Source organism: Macaca mulatta, chromosome 4, assembly GCF_049350105.2.
Source record: "Macaca mulatta isolate MMU2019108-1 chromosome 4, T2T-MMU8v2.0, whole genome shotgun sequence".
Classification (NCBI taxonomy): Eukaryota; Metazoa; Chordata; class Mammalia; order Primates; family Cercopithecidae; genus Macaca; species Macaca mulatta.
This window is the reverse complement of record NC_133409.1, coordinates 112,372,285-112,388,385: the sequence shown is the minus strand read 5'-3', so window position 1 is coordinate 112,388,385 and position 16,101 is coordinate 112,372,285. Positions and strand designations below refer to the sequence as shown.

At 44.7% G+C, this 16,101-nt stretch overlaps 1 long non-coding RNA gene and 1 pseudogene across 1 annotated transcript; both read left to right on the top strand.

The window, feature by feature from the left end:
- On the top strand, positions 1 to 14,256 carry LOC114669785 (uncharacterized). The gene is made up of 3 exons (XR_003728922.2): positions 1 to 138; positions 5,367 to 6,063; positions 13,573 to 14,256. It is a non-coding gene; the product is annotated as an uncharacterized LOC114669785 (long non-coding RNA).
- Positions 7,109 to 8,161, top strand: LOC106997996 (eukaryotic translation initiation factor 3 subunit E pseudogene; annotated as a pseudogene).
- Positions 14,257 to 16,101: the final 1,845 nt, after the last annotated feature.

Below are 16,101 nucleotides of genomic sequence, written 5' to 3'. Positions count from 1 at the left end.
CTACCACAACACTGTCTCAGTGAATTGGATTTCCCTCAGTGAATTGGATTTCCCTGTGCAGCAGGCAAGACGAACCTGTTGGGTGATTACAACATTGCTGGATTGATAGCAGCCTCATCTGCCAGGCTCAAAATCCAGGTATGCTCTTAAAGCTGCCCTTTCTCTTGGGATATCAGGCTTATCCACCCTTCCTGACCTTCTTTGATTGCCTGTGAAGTTTTGTGTCTGTTACTTTGCCTTTTTTTTTTTTTAGACGGAGTTTCGCTCTTGTCACCCAGGCTGAAATACAGTGGCGCAATCTCGGCTCACTGCAACCTCTGCCTCCTGGGTTCAAGTGATTTTCCTGCCTCAGCCTCCTGAGTAGCTGGGATTACAGGCACGCGCCACCACACTCGGCTAATTTTTGTATTTTTAGTAGAGATGGGGTTTCACCATGTTGGCCAGACTAGTCTCAAACTGCTGACCTTAGGTGATCCGCCCGCCTCGGCCTCCCATAGTGTTGGGATTACAAGTGTGAGCCACCGCGCTCGGCGTGTCTGTTACTTTGCATTATAAATATCCCACTGTTTAAATTTCCATAGAGTTTGTTAAAGTCTTGGCAAAAATCCCACCAGTCCTACCAGAGACCACATATTGACTCTGCTGATCTGGCCTCTATGCCTTATTCATGCTTATCATGATTCTTTTTTTTTTTTTTTTTTTTTTTTGAGATGGAATCTAGCTCAGTAGCCCAGCCTGGAGTGCAGTGGCACAATCTCAGCTCACTGCAACCTCTGTCTCCTGGGTTCAAGCAATTCTCCTGCCTCAGCCTCCTGAGTAGCTGAGATTACAGGCACCTGCCACCATGCCCCACTAATTTTTGTATGTTTTAGTAGAGACAGGGTTTCGCCATGTTGGCCAGGCTGGTCTCAAACTCCTGACGTCAAGTGATCTGCCTGCCTTAGCCTCCCAAAGTGCTGGGATTACAGGCGTGGTCACCGCGCCCGGCCCATTTTCTATTTTTAGAAGAATCATGGCTTTCCAGATTTTGGTCAGTTCCTAGTTCCAAGAACTGATCAAAGTTAGCCACCAGATGGAGCTCAATCTTAGCTTAACTCCATCCCCAGCTTGTTCTTTAAAAGACAAACTGGAAAGGCCTTTTTTCTCCTTTATGCTAGTTTCCAAAGCACATTTCCTATAAATAATCACATTTAGAAAGGCAAAGGGCAAAGGGGAAAACTATTAAGCTTATCTATCCACATGATTCAGCAAAACTGTCCACTCAACAAGGCAAGACTTAGAACCCATCTGTGTAGCCAGTGAGAGAGCTACACCCATTCCCAGCCTTATCCTCCTGCCAAACCATACCACAGTGTGTCAGGGAATAACAGCTACTTTTCGTTGCTTGGTCCTAAATGAATTCACTCGTTTGTGTGGGGTTTTTTTTAAGTCAGTAAAGGAAAAACTCAGAACTCCAAAAAAGTCTCTATATAGTTTATGTAAGATGATATTGGTGGTAATTAGATACTAATCACATTAATTTCTCAGATTCTCTGCTCTTGAGGACTTCTTTTCTTGAACTATATGAAAATTCAGAACTATGAAGAAAAAGAGGGACCTGATGATAAAGAGAACTGATTCCCTCATTTATACCTGAGATAATGGATGGTGATACTAACAAATCAACTTTTCATTGATCAACTAAGCACTGAGAGCCACACCTCTTCTATTCTCTAAAAATAATTACAAAGATGAGCATGCAGAATGTGTTATGACAGAGAGCAATATATACTTTTAAAGAACCAGATGGGGCAGGGCATGGTGGCTCACGTCTATAATCCCAGCACTTTGGGAGGCCGAGGCAGGAGGATCATTTGAGATCAGGAGTTTGAGACCAGCCTGACAAACATGGTGAAACCCTATCTCTACTAAAAATAGTGAAAATTAGCTGGGCATGGTAGCTTGCACCTGTAATCTCAGTTACTCGGGAGGCCAAGGCAGGAGAATCACTTGAACCTGGGAGGCAGAGGTTCCAGCAAGCCGAGTTCACGCCACTGCACTCCAGCCTGGGCAACAGAGTGAGACTCTGTCTCAAAAAAAAGAACCAGATATTGGTCTCAGGATTTAATGCCCTGACAAGGATCCTGAAAGGTGATGCAATCCTACTACCAGGATGGCTCCCAGAAGCATGGAAAAACCAATGGCCCACACTAAGTGAGGTAGAAATGCCAAAATTGTAGCAAAAGGTAGATGAATGAAAAGGCTCGGAGATGTGAGTATGCTATAGACTATATACTGCAAATAGTTGGAAAATCCACAAGAGGACCCAGAAAATACATTACTTATCAAAGCAATAAGAAATATTCTAGTGAGAATGTCACCAACACCGCTAAGTTCAGTAGGGGCTCTTCTCTGAGAGCCAGGACTTACAGTAGGAGATGCTATGATAAAACTGGTCTCTAATAGCAATTGCGATGATAGCCACTATCCCCCAAAGGCCAGTCAAGGCCACTTGACCCTCAGATGTCAGAAAGACACAATCATCGTAACAAGTGGCAAGTCAGTTTCACAGAGGGACCTGACTACTAGAGGGTTATGAAATGACTGAGGAAAAATATCTGGGCAGCCAACAAGGGTGCTATTCAATCTGTACATCAAAGAAATCAAGGCTAGATGATTAGGCTGGAAGCAGTAGTCTCATGCTCCCTTGCTCAGTTTCCAGACATATGCCAGTTTCCAGATCTGAAACTCAATGACTAAAGGAGAGGACAGATCCCCAGGAGGAAGGACCTGGCAATGCTATGGCAGTACATAGTAATGGTTCCCTATTCCTTTCCAGAAAGGAAACTACAGTCATTTACTTCAGGTAATATACACTAGGAAAACAGAAATACCCAAACATCATAGACTCTTGAACACAAGATCCCGGTTAACAATGATACATGTAGACCAGCATCATCTGCCACTCCTCTTACAGGGAGGACATATGGGGTCAAGTAATAAATGGAGTCCTAAGATCTAGCTCACGGTGGGCCCACTGGGTCCATAACCACCTAGTGATCATTTTTTCAGCTTCCAAATGTATACTTGGAATGGAGATTCTTGGCAGCTGGCACAACCCTAATATCGATTCTACTCCTCTGGGGTGAAAATAGAGTGGAGAAGGGCTGATGAAGCCCTCTGAAATTGCCACCACCTTCTTCCTGATCAAGACCAAATCAAATCCAATATTACATCCCTGGGGGAATGGCAGAAACTAGTGGCACCCTTAAAGACCTAAAGGATAGGGTTAGTTTCATCATATCTCCATTTAATTCACCACTCTGGTGCCTGCAAAAACCAGATGGATCCGAGAAGGTGGCAGTGAACTGCTGCAGACTCAACCAAGTGGTGGCACTAATTGCAGTTGCTGTGCCAGGTGCGGTATTTTTTATTAGAAACTGATTAACACAACCTTAGATATGAGATATGCATTCACTGATCTGGAGAAGTAAGTATTCTCTTCCATCCCTATCAGAAACAGTTTTCTTGGGCCAGACATGGTGGTTCATGCCTGTAATCCCAGCACTTTGGGAGGCAAAGGTGGGTGAATCACTTGAGGTCAGGAGTTCAAGACCAGCCTGGGCAACATGGTTAAACCCCATCTCTACTAAAAATACAAACATTAGCTGAGCACAGTGATGCATGCCCATAGTCCCAGCTTCTCAGGAGGCTGAGGCAGGAGAATCACTTGAACCTGGGAGGTGGAGGTTGCAGTGAGCTGAGATCATGCCACTGCACTCCAGCCTGGGCAACAGAGTGAGATTTCATCTTAAAAAAAAAAAGTTTTCTTTTAGCTGGGTGCAGTGGCACACACCTGTTTTCCTAGCCACTCAGGAGGCAGAGGCAGAGGATCACTTGAAGCCAGGAGTTTAAGGTTGTAGAAGGGTATGATGGCATATGTGAATTAGCCACTGCACACCAGCCTGAACAACATAGTATATTAAGACCCCCATCTCAAAAAAAAAAAGGTAATTACTGACAGGTGGTAGGGGTAGGAAGTGTTTAGATAATAGAAAAGCCTAGCCTAATAACACAGCCTAGTAGATGGTCTTAAAGTTTTCAGCCCCAATTAAACCTGAATAGATTAAAATATCCAATCATTTGTTGCATATCAGAGACATACTCAGTAGAAAAGGACATAATCCTTTTTCAACCAAAGACAGACAAATGGATTAGGCATAAGAATAAAATCTAAGTCAGGCACAGTGGCTCATACCTGTAATATCAGTGCTTTGGGAGGCGAGGTGGGCATATCACTTGAGACCAGGAGTTCTAGATTAGCCTGGCCAACATGGCAAAACCCCACCTCTGCTAAAAATACAAAACTTAGCCAGGCATGGTGACATGTGCCTGTAGTCCCAGCTACTCAGGAGGCTGAGGTGGGAGAATCACTTGAACCCAGGAGGCGGTAGTTGCAGTAAGCGAAGATTGTACCACTGAACTCCAGCCTGGGCGACAGAGTGAGACTCCATCTCAAACAAACAAAAAAAGAATACAATCTGGGCCAGGTACAGTGGCTCCTGTAATCCCAGCACTTTGGGAGGCCAAGGCAGAGGATCACCGGAGGGCAGGAGTTCAAGACCAGCCTGTCCAACATGGCAAAACCTTGTCTCTATTGAAAATAAAAAAATTAGCCAGGCCATGGTGGCTCATGCCTGTAATCCCAGCTACTCCAGAGGCTGAGACATGAGAATCACTTGAAAAAGGAGGCAGAGGTTGCATTGAGCCATGATCATGGCACTGCACGCCAGCCTGGGTGACAGAGCAAGACCCTGTCTCATAACAAACAAAAAAAAAGTTAAAAAGCGCCCAGGCACTGTGACTCACAGCTGTAATTCCAGCACTTTGGGACGCCAAGTGGGACGGATCACGAGGTCAAGAGATGGAGACCATCCTGGCCAACATGGTGAAACCACGTCTCTACTAAAATACAAAAAATTAGCCAGGCATGGTGGTGCATGTCTGTAGTCCCAGCTACTCAGGAGGCTGAGGCAGTGAAATCACTTGAATCCAGGAGGCAGAGGTTGCAGTGAGCCGAGATCATGCCACTGCACTCCAACCTGGCGACAGAGCAAGACTTCATCCAAAAAAAAAAAAAGAAAAGAAAAAGAAAAAAATCTAGCCTTCTGTGCTACCTAGAGAGGGGTCCATACAATGTTGTTCTGGATTCCTGTTGCAACTTAAAGAGAAACTTTCACAATGTCCAGAGCCCTTGATGTCCTCAAATTTCTTACAGCAGGAACTCACTTAGGTGACACTAACCTTGATTTCCAAATGGAATGATAGTACATCTAAAAATGAAAGTGATGGCATCTATATCATAAATCTTTTTTTTTTTCTAACAGGATCCAAAGTCCACAAATATAAATCTGAAGAGGACCTGGGAGAAGCTTCTGCTGGCAGCTCATGCCATTGTTGCCATTGAAAACCCTGCTGATGTGTCATATCCTGCAGGAATACTGGCTAGTGGGCTGTGCTGAAGTTTGCTGCTACCATTGGAGCCACATGTATTGCTGCTCACTTCACTTCTGGAACCTTTGCTAACCAGATCCAGTCATCTTCTGCTACCCACATCTTCTGGATGGTTACTGATTCTAGGGCTATCAGCCTCTCTCAGAGGCTTCTTATGGTAACCTACCTATCACTGCTCTACATCACAGATTCTCTCTGAGCCATGCGGACATTGTCATCCCATGGAACAACAAGGAAACTCAATCACTGAGTCTAATGTAGTGGATGCTGGCCCAGGAAGCTCTGTGCATGTGTTGCACCATCTCCCATGATCATGCCTGATCTCTACTTCTATAGAGATTCTGAAGAGATTGAAAAGGAAGAGTAGGCTGCAGCTGAAAAAGGAGGAATTTCAAAGTGAATGGACTGCTCCAGTGGAAGTTTACTGCTACTCAGTCTGAGGTTGCAGACTGGTTTAAAGGCATGCAGGTGCCCTCTGTGCCTATTCAGCAGTTCCCTACTGAAGATTGGAGCACTCAGCCTACCATGAATGACTGGTCCGCAACTCCCACTGCTCAGACCAGTGAATGGGTAAGAATAACCAATGAGTGGCCTTAAGCTGTTCTTCCACAAGCTCTTAAACAAGATGGAAATAAGGCTGATGGAAATAAACAACAGTTTCCAAGAAAAAAAGGAACAGCTGAAGTGGCAATGTTTAAATAATATCTAGTAGACTTTAACATGGATGTCATTAAGCAGGAAATTATGATCTTTTAAGTTGGAACATGTAATGTTAATCCTTTTGCACCAAAATATCTCTTTAAGTCTAAATTATCCACTTTTTTTTTTTTAATTCTTTGTAGAGATAGAGGTTTCACTTTGTTGCCCAGGCTGTTCTTGACTTCCTAACTTCAGGCAATCCTCCTGCCTTGGCCTCCCAGAGTGCTGGGATTACAGGCATGTGCCACCGTGCCTGGTGTACCCAGTTTCTGTTATCAACAGAACACAGTGGTGTATGGTTGCTAAAGAAGAGTCCCAAGATTAGGACCTACATTAAGGTAGATTTTGAAATGTTTAAAATTCTGAGTTTGTTTTATTTTATTTTATTTTATTTTATTTTATTTTTTTGAGACGGAGTCTCGCTCTGTTGCCCAGGCTGGAGTGCAGTGGCCGGATCTCAGCTCACTGCAAGCTCCACCTCCCAGGTTCACGCCATTCTCCTGCCTCAGCCTCCCGAGTAGCTGGGACTACAGGGGCCCGCCACTTCGCCCGGCTAGTTTTTTGTATTTTTTAGTAGAGACGGGGTTTCACCATGTTAGCCAGGATGGTCTCGATCTCCTGACCTTGTGATCCACCCGTCTCGGCCTCCCAAAGTGCTGGGATTACAGGCTTGAGCCACCACACCCGGCCTGTTTTATTTTTAATTAATCTTTGGGGAAAGGTTGGGAGCGGGGTGAGGGTTGAAGAAGTACCTGTTGGGTACAATGTTTAATATTTGTGTGATGGGCACACTGGAAGCCCAAACCTCACTATTAAACAATACATTCATGTAACAAGCCTGCACATGTACCTCCTGAATCTATTTTTAAAAATTTAATTCTCGAGTACAGACTCCCTTTTTTTGGTAAGATGGCGGGTACGACTTAACTACTTGAATCACGCACCTTTTGGATCAGCATCTAGTCTTTCCGCTCCTTGAGTTTCTCTCTGTAAAAGAGATATATAATGAAAAGGAATTATTACAAGGTAAATTGGACCTTCTTAGTGATACCAACATGGTAGGTTTTGCTATGGATGTATACAAAGACCTTTATTGTGATGATATTCCTCATGCTTTGAGAGAGAAAAGAACCACAGTTGTTGCACAACTGAAACAGCTTCAGGCAGAAACAAAACTAATTGTGAAAATGAAGATCCAGAAACAACAAGGCAAATGCAGTCAACCAAGGATGGTAGGATGCTCTTTGACTGCCTGGTGGACAAGCATGGTTTTAGGCAGGAATATTTACATATACTCTACAGATACGCAAAATTCCAATATGAATGTGGGAATTACTCAGGAGCAGCAGACTATATTTTTTCAGAGTGTTGGTTCCAGCAACAGATAGAAATGCTGTAAGTTCACACTGGGGAAAGCTGGCCTCTGAAATCTTACAGCAGAATTGTGATGCAGACATGGAAGACCTTACATGGTTAAAAGAGACCATAGATAATAGTTCTGTGAGTTCTCCACTTCAGTCTCTTCAGCAGAGAGCATGGCTCGTTCACTGGTCTCGTTTTTTCTTCAATCACCCCAAAGGTGTGATATTATTGATCTCTTCCTTTACCAATCACAGTATCTTAATGCAATTCAGATAATGTGTCCACACATTCTTCACTATTTGACTACAGCAGTCATAACAAACAAGGATGTTCAAAAACATTGGCAGGTGCTAAAAGATCTAGTTAAAGTTACTCAACAGGAGTCTTACACATATAAAGACCCAATTACAGAATCTGTTGAATGCTTATATGTTAACTTTGATGGGGAAGAAGCTGAGAGAATGTGAATCAGTGCTTGTGAATGACTTTTTCTTGGTGGCTTAAGAATTTCCTGTTCTAAAACTTTAAATTTCACAAGAATGAAGATTTTGCTGTCTTGTTTCCTGCTATGTCCCCAGTGTAAACAGCATAAAGAAGTGCCATAAGATAGAAATTGTTGTTTTCTATTCACCAGTATATTCACAGCACCTAGAACAGCATCTGCTTTAGACTTACTAGATGAAGACTTAACAAGAACAGCACTTCTGCACATGTTAAGCACTTGATACATATTTGTGGAATAATTTCTACCATAACTAGCAGATACTTCCTAATTTGATGTGTAGCATCCCGTATTAACAAGACTTGTGAATGGAGTGGACATCTATTTATTCTTTGTTATATGCCAAATGTATTTATATTAATCATAACTCTTAATATTCCTTTGAAACTAAATAATTATTTCCACAGCTCTTAAAATAGAATTTAGGAGCCGGGCACAGTGGCTCAAGCCTGTAATCCCAGCACTTTGGGAGGCCGAGACGGGTGGATCACGAGGTCAGGAGATCGAGACCATCCTGGCTAACACAGTGAAACCCCGTCTCTACTAAAAAATACAAAAAACTAGCCAGGCGTGGTGGCCGACGCCTGTAGTCCCAGCTACTCGGGAGGCTGAGGCAGGAGAATGGTGTAAACCCGGGAGGCAGAGCTTGCAGTGAACTGAGATCCGGCCACTGCACTCCAGCCTGGGCGACAGAGCGAGACTCTGTCTCAAAAAATAAAATAAAATAAAATAAAATTTAGGAACCTAGCAACATGCCACTCATCCATTAACAGTGATAAATGTATCTAATTTTATAAACTTTTCATTAAAGTAACTGGTATAGTTTGGATACGTGTACCTGCCCAAATCTCAAGATTCTGGCTTCTACTGAAGAAACATGAGGAAAAGATTTTTTAAAAACTATAAAAGAAAGATGAAATGATAAAACTGTTATATAAAGGGTGACTTACATTTTAGAAACAATATATTGAGTATAAATTTTGAAAAATTGGAATAAAATTGACTATGATTCAAAAACAATTTAATTCACAAAAAAATTGTAATCCTTTTGAGCTAATTGTAGATTCACATGCAGTTGTAAGAAGTTACAAAGAGGCTAGGTGCAGTGGCTGACGCCTGTGATCCCAGCACTTTGGGAGGCTGAGGCAGGCAGATCTCTTGAGGCCAGGAGTTTGAGACTAGCCTGGCCAACATGGCAAAACCCCATCTCTACAAATTAGCAGAGCATGGTGGCATACACCTGTAGTTACAGCTACTTGGGAGGCTGAGGCATGAGAATCACTTGACCTGGGATTATAAATGTAATCCCAGCCATAGGCTGGGCGCAGTGGCTCACGCCTGTAATACCAGCACTTTGGGAGGCCGAGGTGGGTGGATCATCTGAGGTCAAGAGTTCAAGACCAGCCTGGCCAACATGGTGAAACCTGGTCTCTACAAAAACACAAAAATTAGCCGGGCATGATGGTGCACGCCTGTAATCCCAGCTACTCAAGAGGCTGAGGCAGGAGAATCAAATGAACCCAGGAGGCAGAGGTTTCAGTGAGGCAAGATCATGCCATTGCACTCCAGCCTGGGCAACAGAGCGAGACTCCACCTCAAAAAAACAAAAACAAACAAAAAAATAGCCATTTGGGAAGTCAAGGCAGGATTGCTTGAGACCAACCAGAAGTTCAAGGTTGCCTGGGCAATAGAGCAAGACTGTCTCAAAACAAAACAAAAAATCAGCATCTTTATAATGCATTCTTAGAACACAGTATAAATTAGTAATCCCTCACTCTTCTGCCCACTTTTACTTTAACATACTACATTTATGGATCTATTGTCTCTTTCCCTGTTCTAAAACTTGAGGCCAGAGTTCGAGACCAGCCTGGGCAATATGGCAAAACCCTGTCTCCTCTAAAAATATAAAAATTAGCCAGGTATAATGGCACATATCTGTAGTCCCAGCTACTCAAGAGGCTGAGGCAGGAGAATCACTTGAACCTAGGAGGCAGAGGTTGCAGTGAGCCGAGATCACGCCACTGCACTGTGGTCTGGGTGACAGAGTGAGACTCCGTCAAAGAAAAAAAAAAATTAAACACACACATACACAAATCTAATGTATCAGATATCCTTAAATGCTTCTAACACTGAAAATGAGACAAATATCACAAATTAGAATGGTTATCACGTTATACATAAGTGGGTTACAAAAACTGATTTTATTATGCACGTATACTTTTTGATTTACATTTGGATTCAAACTTTTTTTGTTATACACTCCTGGCGTATGTAACATTCAAATAGTTCTCTTTCTAGCACTATGATAATCTCATCAGATCCCAACAGTTGGGGAGGAGGACTTAATTTCAGACTATCCGGTTTGCAAATCCATATCCCATATGCCTTTACAAATTATTTTGAATAGGTAAAATGCATTACACAAACACTATACAGTTAGCCGGGCGCAGTGGCTTAAGCCTGTAATCCCAGCACTTTGGGAGGCCGAGACGGGCGGATCACGAGGTCAGGAGATCGAGACCATCCTGGCTAACACGGTGAAACCCCGTCTCTACTAAAAAATACAAAAAATTAGCCGGGCGAGGTGGCAGGCGCCTGTAGTCCCAGCTACTCGGGAGGCTGAGGCAGGAGAATGGCGTAAACCCGGGAGGCAGAGCTTGCAGTGAGCTGAGATCCGGCCACTGCACTCCAGCCTGGGTGACAGAGCGAGACTCCGTCTCAAAAAAAAAAACACACACAAAAAAAACACTATACAGTGAAGTCTCTTTCAACCTCAAATAATCTCAGTTAATTATATCTTCTCAAAGCTATTCTATGCAAACACAAAGACATACATATATGTTTTTGTTTTTGTTTTTGTTTTGAGACAGAGTCTCACTCTGTCACCTAGGCTAGAGTGCGGTGGTGCGATCTCAGCTTACTGCAACCTCTGCCTCCTGAGTTCAAGCAATTCTCCTGCCTCAACCTCCCAAGTAGCTGAGATTACAGGCATGTGCTACCATGCCTGACTAAATTTTGTATTTTTAGTAGAGACGAGGTTTTGCCACATTGGCAAGACTGGTGTCAAACCCCTGACCTCAGGTGATAGGCCCACCTCGGCCTCCCAAAGTGCTAGGATTACAGTCATGGGCCATCACTACCAGCCTACTATATATATTTTTAACATTGTACACAATACACACAGTTTGCACCTTTTTTCTTCATTTAATAATGTATCTTGAGGATCGTTCCATTTGGGCACTTACTTCATCTAAGTACACATTATTTTTTCTCCCACTAAAATATAGATTTCATAGTGATGAGCATGTTGGAACCGAACTGTCGATTCCCTCCTGGGCAGGGGTCACCGCGAAGGATCACCGACACGAGATTCACAGCAGAGAGTTATTTATTACTAGCGCGCTAGGGTCCCAAGCTCTAAGTTGGCCCTGGGACCCCGACTGCTTGTTACAGGTTGTTTATATAGGCAAACACAAGTTCAAACACAGCTTATGGCGCGAAATTCAAACAAAGCTTAAGGCGCAAAATGATTGGGTCTAGCTATGGCCTGAGCAAGGTGTCTTATGCTAATTGGTTAGAGCAGGACCTTATGAGGTTTTTTCCTGGAGTTGTTGATTCCGGGAACTTCGAGGCAGGGTGGGACCCCCGGAATTGGCAGGGTGGGACCCCATGAGGTTGTTTCCCGGAATTGGCAGGGTGGGACCCTATCAGGGTGGGTTCTTATCGAGGCAGGGTGGGACCCTATCCAGAGCCACCTGGTGTTAATTTTTTTTTCTATATGAGGCCTAGTTTCTAAGTTTTATGAGACCTAGTTTCAGAGCACTTATCTTTTCACTGCTTTTTATTTTTAAATGTGTTTTTCTGTTTTTTCATGAATATTTAGCTTATATGCTATCTTTTGCCTTTGTCAGTAATGCTATTGCAATCTACATCCTTGTACATGTCAATTCTTACAAGCAGGAGTATAAATACAGGATGAAATTCCAAACACAGATTTGCTCTGTCAAGGGGTATGCACCTTTCCAGTTGATAAGGTATTGCCAAATGTCTTCCCATTGAGGTTGAACCAATTTATATACTCACTAGCCTTGTTGCTAACATTATAACACGAGAAGCATTAAAATTGATTTTTGAACAAAATCAATGGATACGCTCTTAAGAGTTATTTCTTTTTAAAAAATCATTATTGGAAAATGCAAGCAAGAATACATGGCAAGCAGAGCCCATGCAATGGCCAGAATTCCTACAGCAGAAATGACTTTAACATTTGTTTATAAAGATTTTCTCCAAGTGATTTGTTGAAATAACTTGAGTCTTCAAGGTTTAATTTTCCAAATGTTCGCTCAAGCCTGCACTGAAATTCTGGCCTACAGTATCCTAGCAAAAATCCCCCTTTGCAAGATGCTGAGGTATATTGGCGAAACCATGGATCACATGACTCCAGGAGTTTGAGACCAGCCTGGCCAACATGGTGAAATCCTGTCTCTACTAAAAATACTAAAATTAGCCGGGCATGATGGGGCACGTCTGTAATCCCAGCTACTCAGGAGGCTGAGGCAGAAGGATCCTTGAACCTGGGAAGCAGAGGTTGCAGTGAAGGCAACAGAACGAGGCTTTGTCTAAAAAAAAAAAAAAAAAGAGAGAGAGAGTCAAGGCAGGCATTCCTAGGGACCAGATAGAACCCAACTGGAGAGGAAGATGACGCATTCAACATGCTGTGGAGAAGGGAAAGTGGGTTTTACCCATGATCATGTGGAATAAATGCAAGGACAGGCCCAAGTTTCCCACATGAAGCATTTCTCAATCCCATTGCCCTTGGAAAGAGTTCATCCCGTTACTGGGATCTTCCAATATAGACTAAGCTGTTGCCCTGGAAGAACTCTGTACTTTGCAATTTTTTTTTTTTTTTTTTTTTTTTTGAGACAGAGTCTCGCTCTGTCACCCAGGCTGGAGTGCAGTGGTGCCATCTTGGCTCACTGCAACCTCCGCCTCCCGGGTTCAAGCGATTCTTCCGCCTCAGCCTTCCAAGCAGCTGGGATTACAGGCACCCGCCACTACACTCGGCTAATTTTTGTATTTTTAGTACAGACGGGGTTTCACCATGTCCGTCAGGATCACCTGACCTCAGGTGATCCACCTGCCTCGGCCTTGCAAAGTGCTGGGATTACAGGCGTGAGCCACCAGGCCCGGCCTGCAAACTTTCAAGATGTTATTAGAGACAGGATTCCTCTCTGTCACCCAGTCTGGAGTGCAGTGGTACAATCATAGCTCACTGCAGCCTCCAACTGCTGAGCTCAAGCCATCCTCCCGCCTCAGCCTCTCAAGTGGCTAGGATTATATGGAGGAGCCACAGCCTGGTAAATTTCTAAGTAAACATATACTATTACACTCCTTACGAGGAGGAAGAGGGGGAGGGTGGGATGTTGAAGAGAGAGGATGCAACTTGTGGAGAGTAAGTGAATGAAGGGGAAATTCCAGCAAGGAATTGCCGACTTGAGGCTAACTTCACCTTTCAGGGTCCAGGAGGCTGGTCTCAGACCTATTGGGAGTCCCTCTTCATTAGTGAGAAAAACGGCAAGAAATGGGAGCACGCAGAAACTTCCAAGACTATAGCCACCGGATGCCACGGACAGCACGCAGCTGGACCAGCAGGAGGGAGGGCCTTCCTGGGTCCAGAGCCCGCTTGGGAGATAGTTCGAGATTTTCTTTCAGAAGAATCCCTGGCGGAGTCTGACCGGTTCTTTCGCGCACAGCCCCTAGGGTGGTGGGCACAGCAGCCGCCCCTGCTGAAGGGACTGACGCCTCAGACCAGCAGCCCAGTTAAACGGGCTGTTCTGTGAGCAGCTGTGTTGGGGAGAGCGTGGTTCACATTCTTTTCCAACCCAGCCGCTGACTGCGGAGCTGGGAGGGTGAAGGGGTGGCCTGCCCCTCCACACCTGTGGACGTTTCTCGTTAGGTGGAACGAGAGACTTGAGAAAAGACATGAGACACAGCGACCAAGTACAGAGAAAGAAACAGTGGGCCCAGGGGACCAGCGCTCAGCGTACAGAGGACCCCTGCTGCACTGGTCTCTGAGTTCCCTCAGTATTTATGATCATTATCTTTACCATCTTGGAAAAAGGGAAGTGGCAGGACAATAGGATCATAGTAGGGAGAAGGTCAGCAGAAAGACACATGAATAAAGATCTCTGTTATATGAATAAGTTTAAGGAAAAGTTCTGTGCCTTGATATGCATATGCAAACATCTCCTTAAACATTTTTAGTGCCTAAAGAGCAGCATTGCCGCTAGCAAGTCCCACCTTCCGCCCTAAGGCGGTTTTCTCCTATCTCAGTAAATAGAACACACAATCGGGTTTTAGTCCACTGCCCAGGGACAGGCAGGAGACATATGCCTTTCTCTCAACTGCCCAGAGGCCTTCTTTCCTCTATATCCTCTTACACTAATCCTCCTCAGCACAGACCCTTCATGGGTGTCAGACTGGGGGACGATCAAGTCTTTCCCTTCCCAGGAGGCCATATTTCAGACTATCACATGGGGAGAAACCTTGGACAATACCTAGCTTTCCTAGGCAGAGGTCCCTGCGACATTCTGCAGTGTATGTGTTCCTGGGTACCTGAGATTAAGAGAATGGTGATGACTTTTAACAAGCATGCTGCCTTCAGGCACTTGTTTAACAAAGCACATCCTGCACAGTCCCAAATCCATTAAACCTTGAGTCAACACAGCAGGTCTCTCCCAAGGACAGGGTTGGGGGTAGGGTTACAGATTAACAGCATCTCAAATACAGAACAAAATGGAGTCTCTTATGTCCACTTCTTTCTATATAGACACAGTAACAATCTGATCTCTCTTTTCCCCACAGGAGGGGGCGTGACAGAACCCAGTCATCCAAGGTCCCCCATCCCTCACCAGCTGGGACCTCGGGCTGCTCCTAGGCTGCGCTGGGTGGGTCAAGGAGTTGCCCCTCTGGGCCACGACCCTCCCCCACGCCCTGCACACGGACCCTGTGTGGCCGCCGGAGCCTCCTAAAAGCGAGGAAGGATGCAGGGGCAGAGGGCGCTTGGGTTTGCAAGCCCAGCTCAGACTCCCTGCCAGGACCCCTCGCGCTGTTGGACGCGCCAGCCTCCCGACCCTCTGGGTCCTACGGGAGGTGACAAGGATCCTGCCAACCTGGCCTGAATGGCCCAGTTTGACACAGTTCAGGTTTTCAATGCATGAGAACGTGGTGTGGTCTAGGTGGAGGGATGAGAGGAGGGGACTCTGCTGGGGTAAGTGGGGGCGGGGTAAGGAGGGGATTCTTTTCCTGGGCTGACCAGAACGCAGGGACAAAGAACACAGGGGTAGCTGAGTGAGCATGTGAGGTCCTAGGCTGGTTCCCCACCTTCTCAGGATCAGAGCCACTTACTTCCTGGTACACTCTGCAGTCTCCCGGTGTTAAATAGCATCCCTTTGCTGGAGTCTCTGGATTCATATCCATAATCTCAGCCTCCCCTCCTCATCCCCTCATGCTTACCATGAACTAACCTTGAAGGACACCACCAGAGCCCTGACTTCCGACCCACACACCTGCTACATGGAAGGTGTTCTCCACATCAGTTCAAGGCAATGTCACCCTTCAGGATGTTCAGGCTCTAACCTTGGAGTCCTCCTCCAGATTTCTCTCTCCTTCCTTCTCCTTTTGTTTCCTTTGCACTTGCGGTTCTCTTTTCCTTCGTAGCCTTTGTAGCTCATTCCCCCTTCCACTTTCCACACCACCTTCTGGTCTGTTAATTAAATATTACCTGGTTTCCACTGACACCTTCCCTGGGTTCCCAATTTAAAATTACAATATCATCCTCCTCTGCTTTTTTCTCCAAATTATATCCTCACCCAACCAATTATGTATTATTCTCATTAATCTTGCTTAATTAATTAGCAGACATTATTAATGCCTGTTTCCCCAATCACCATCACTAGATTATGAACTCCTAAGGACTCCTTCCTTCCACCACTGTTGTACCCGCTTCAGCTAGAACCTGCTGGGCACATACGTGTTCCATAAAT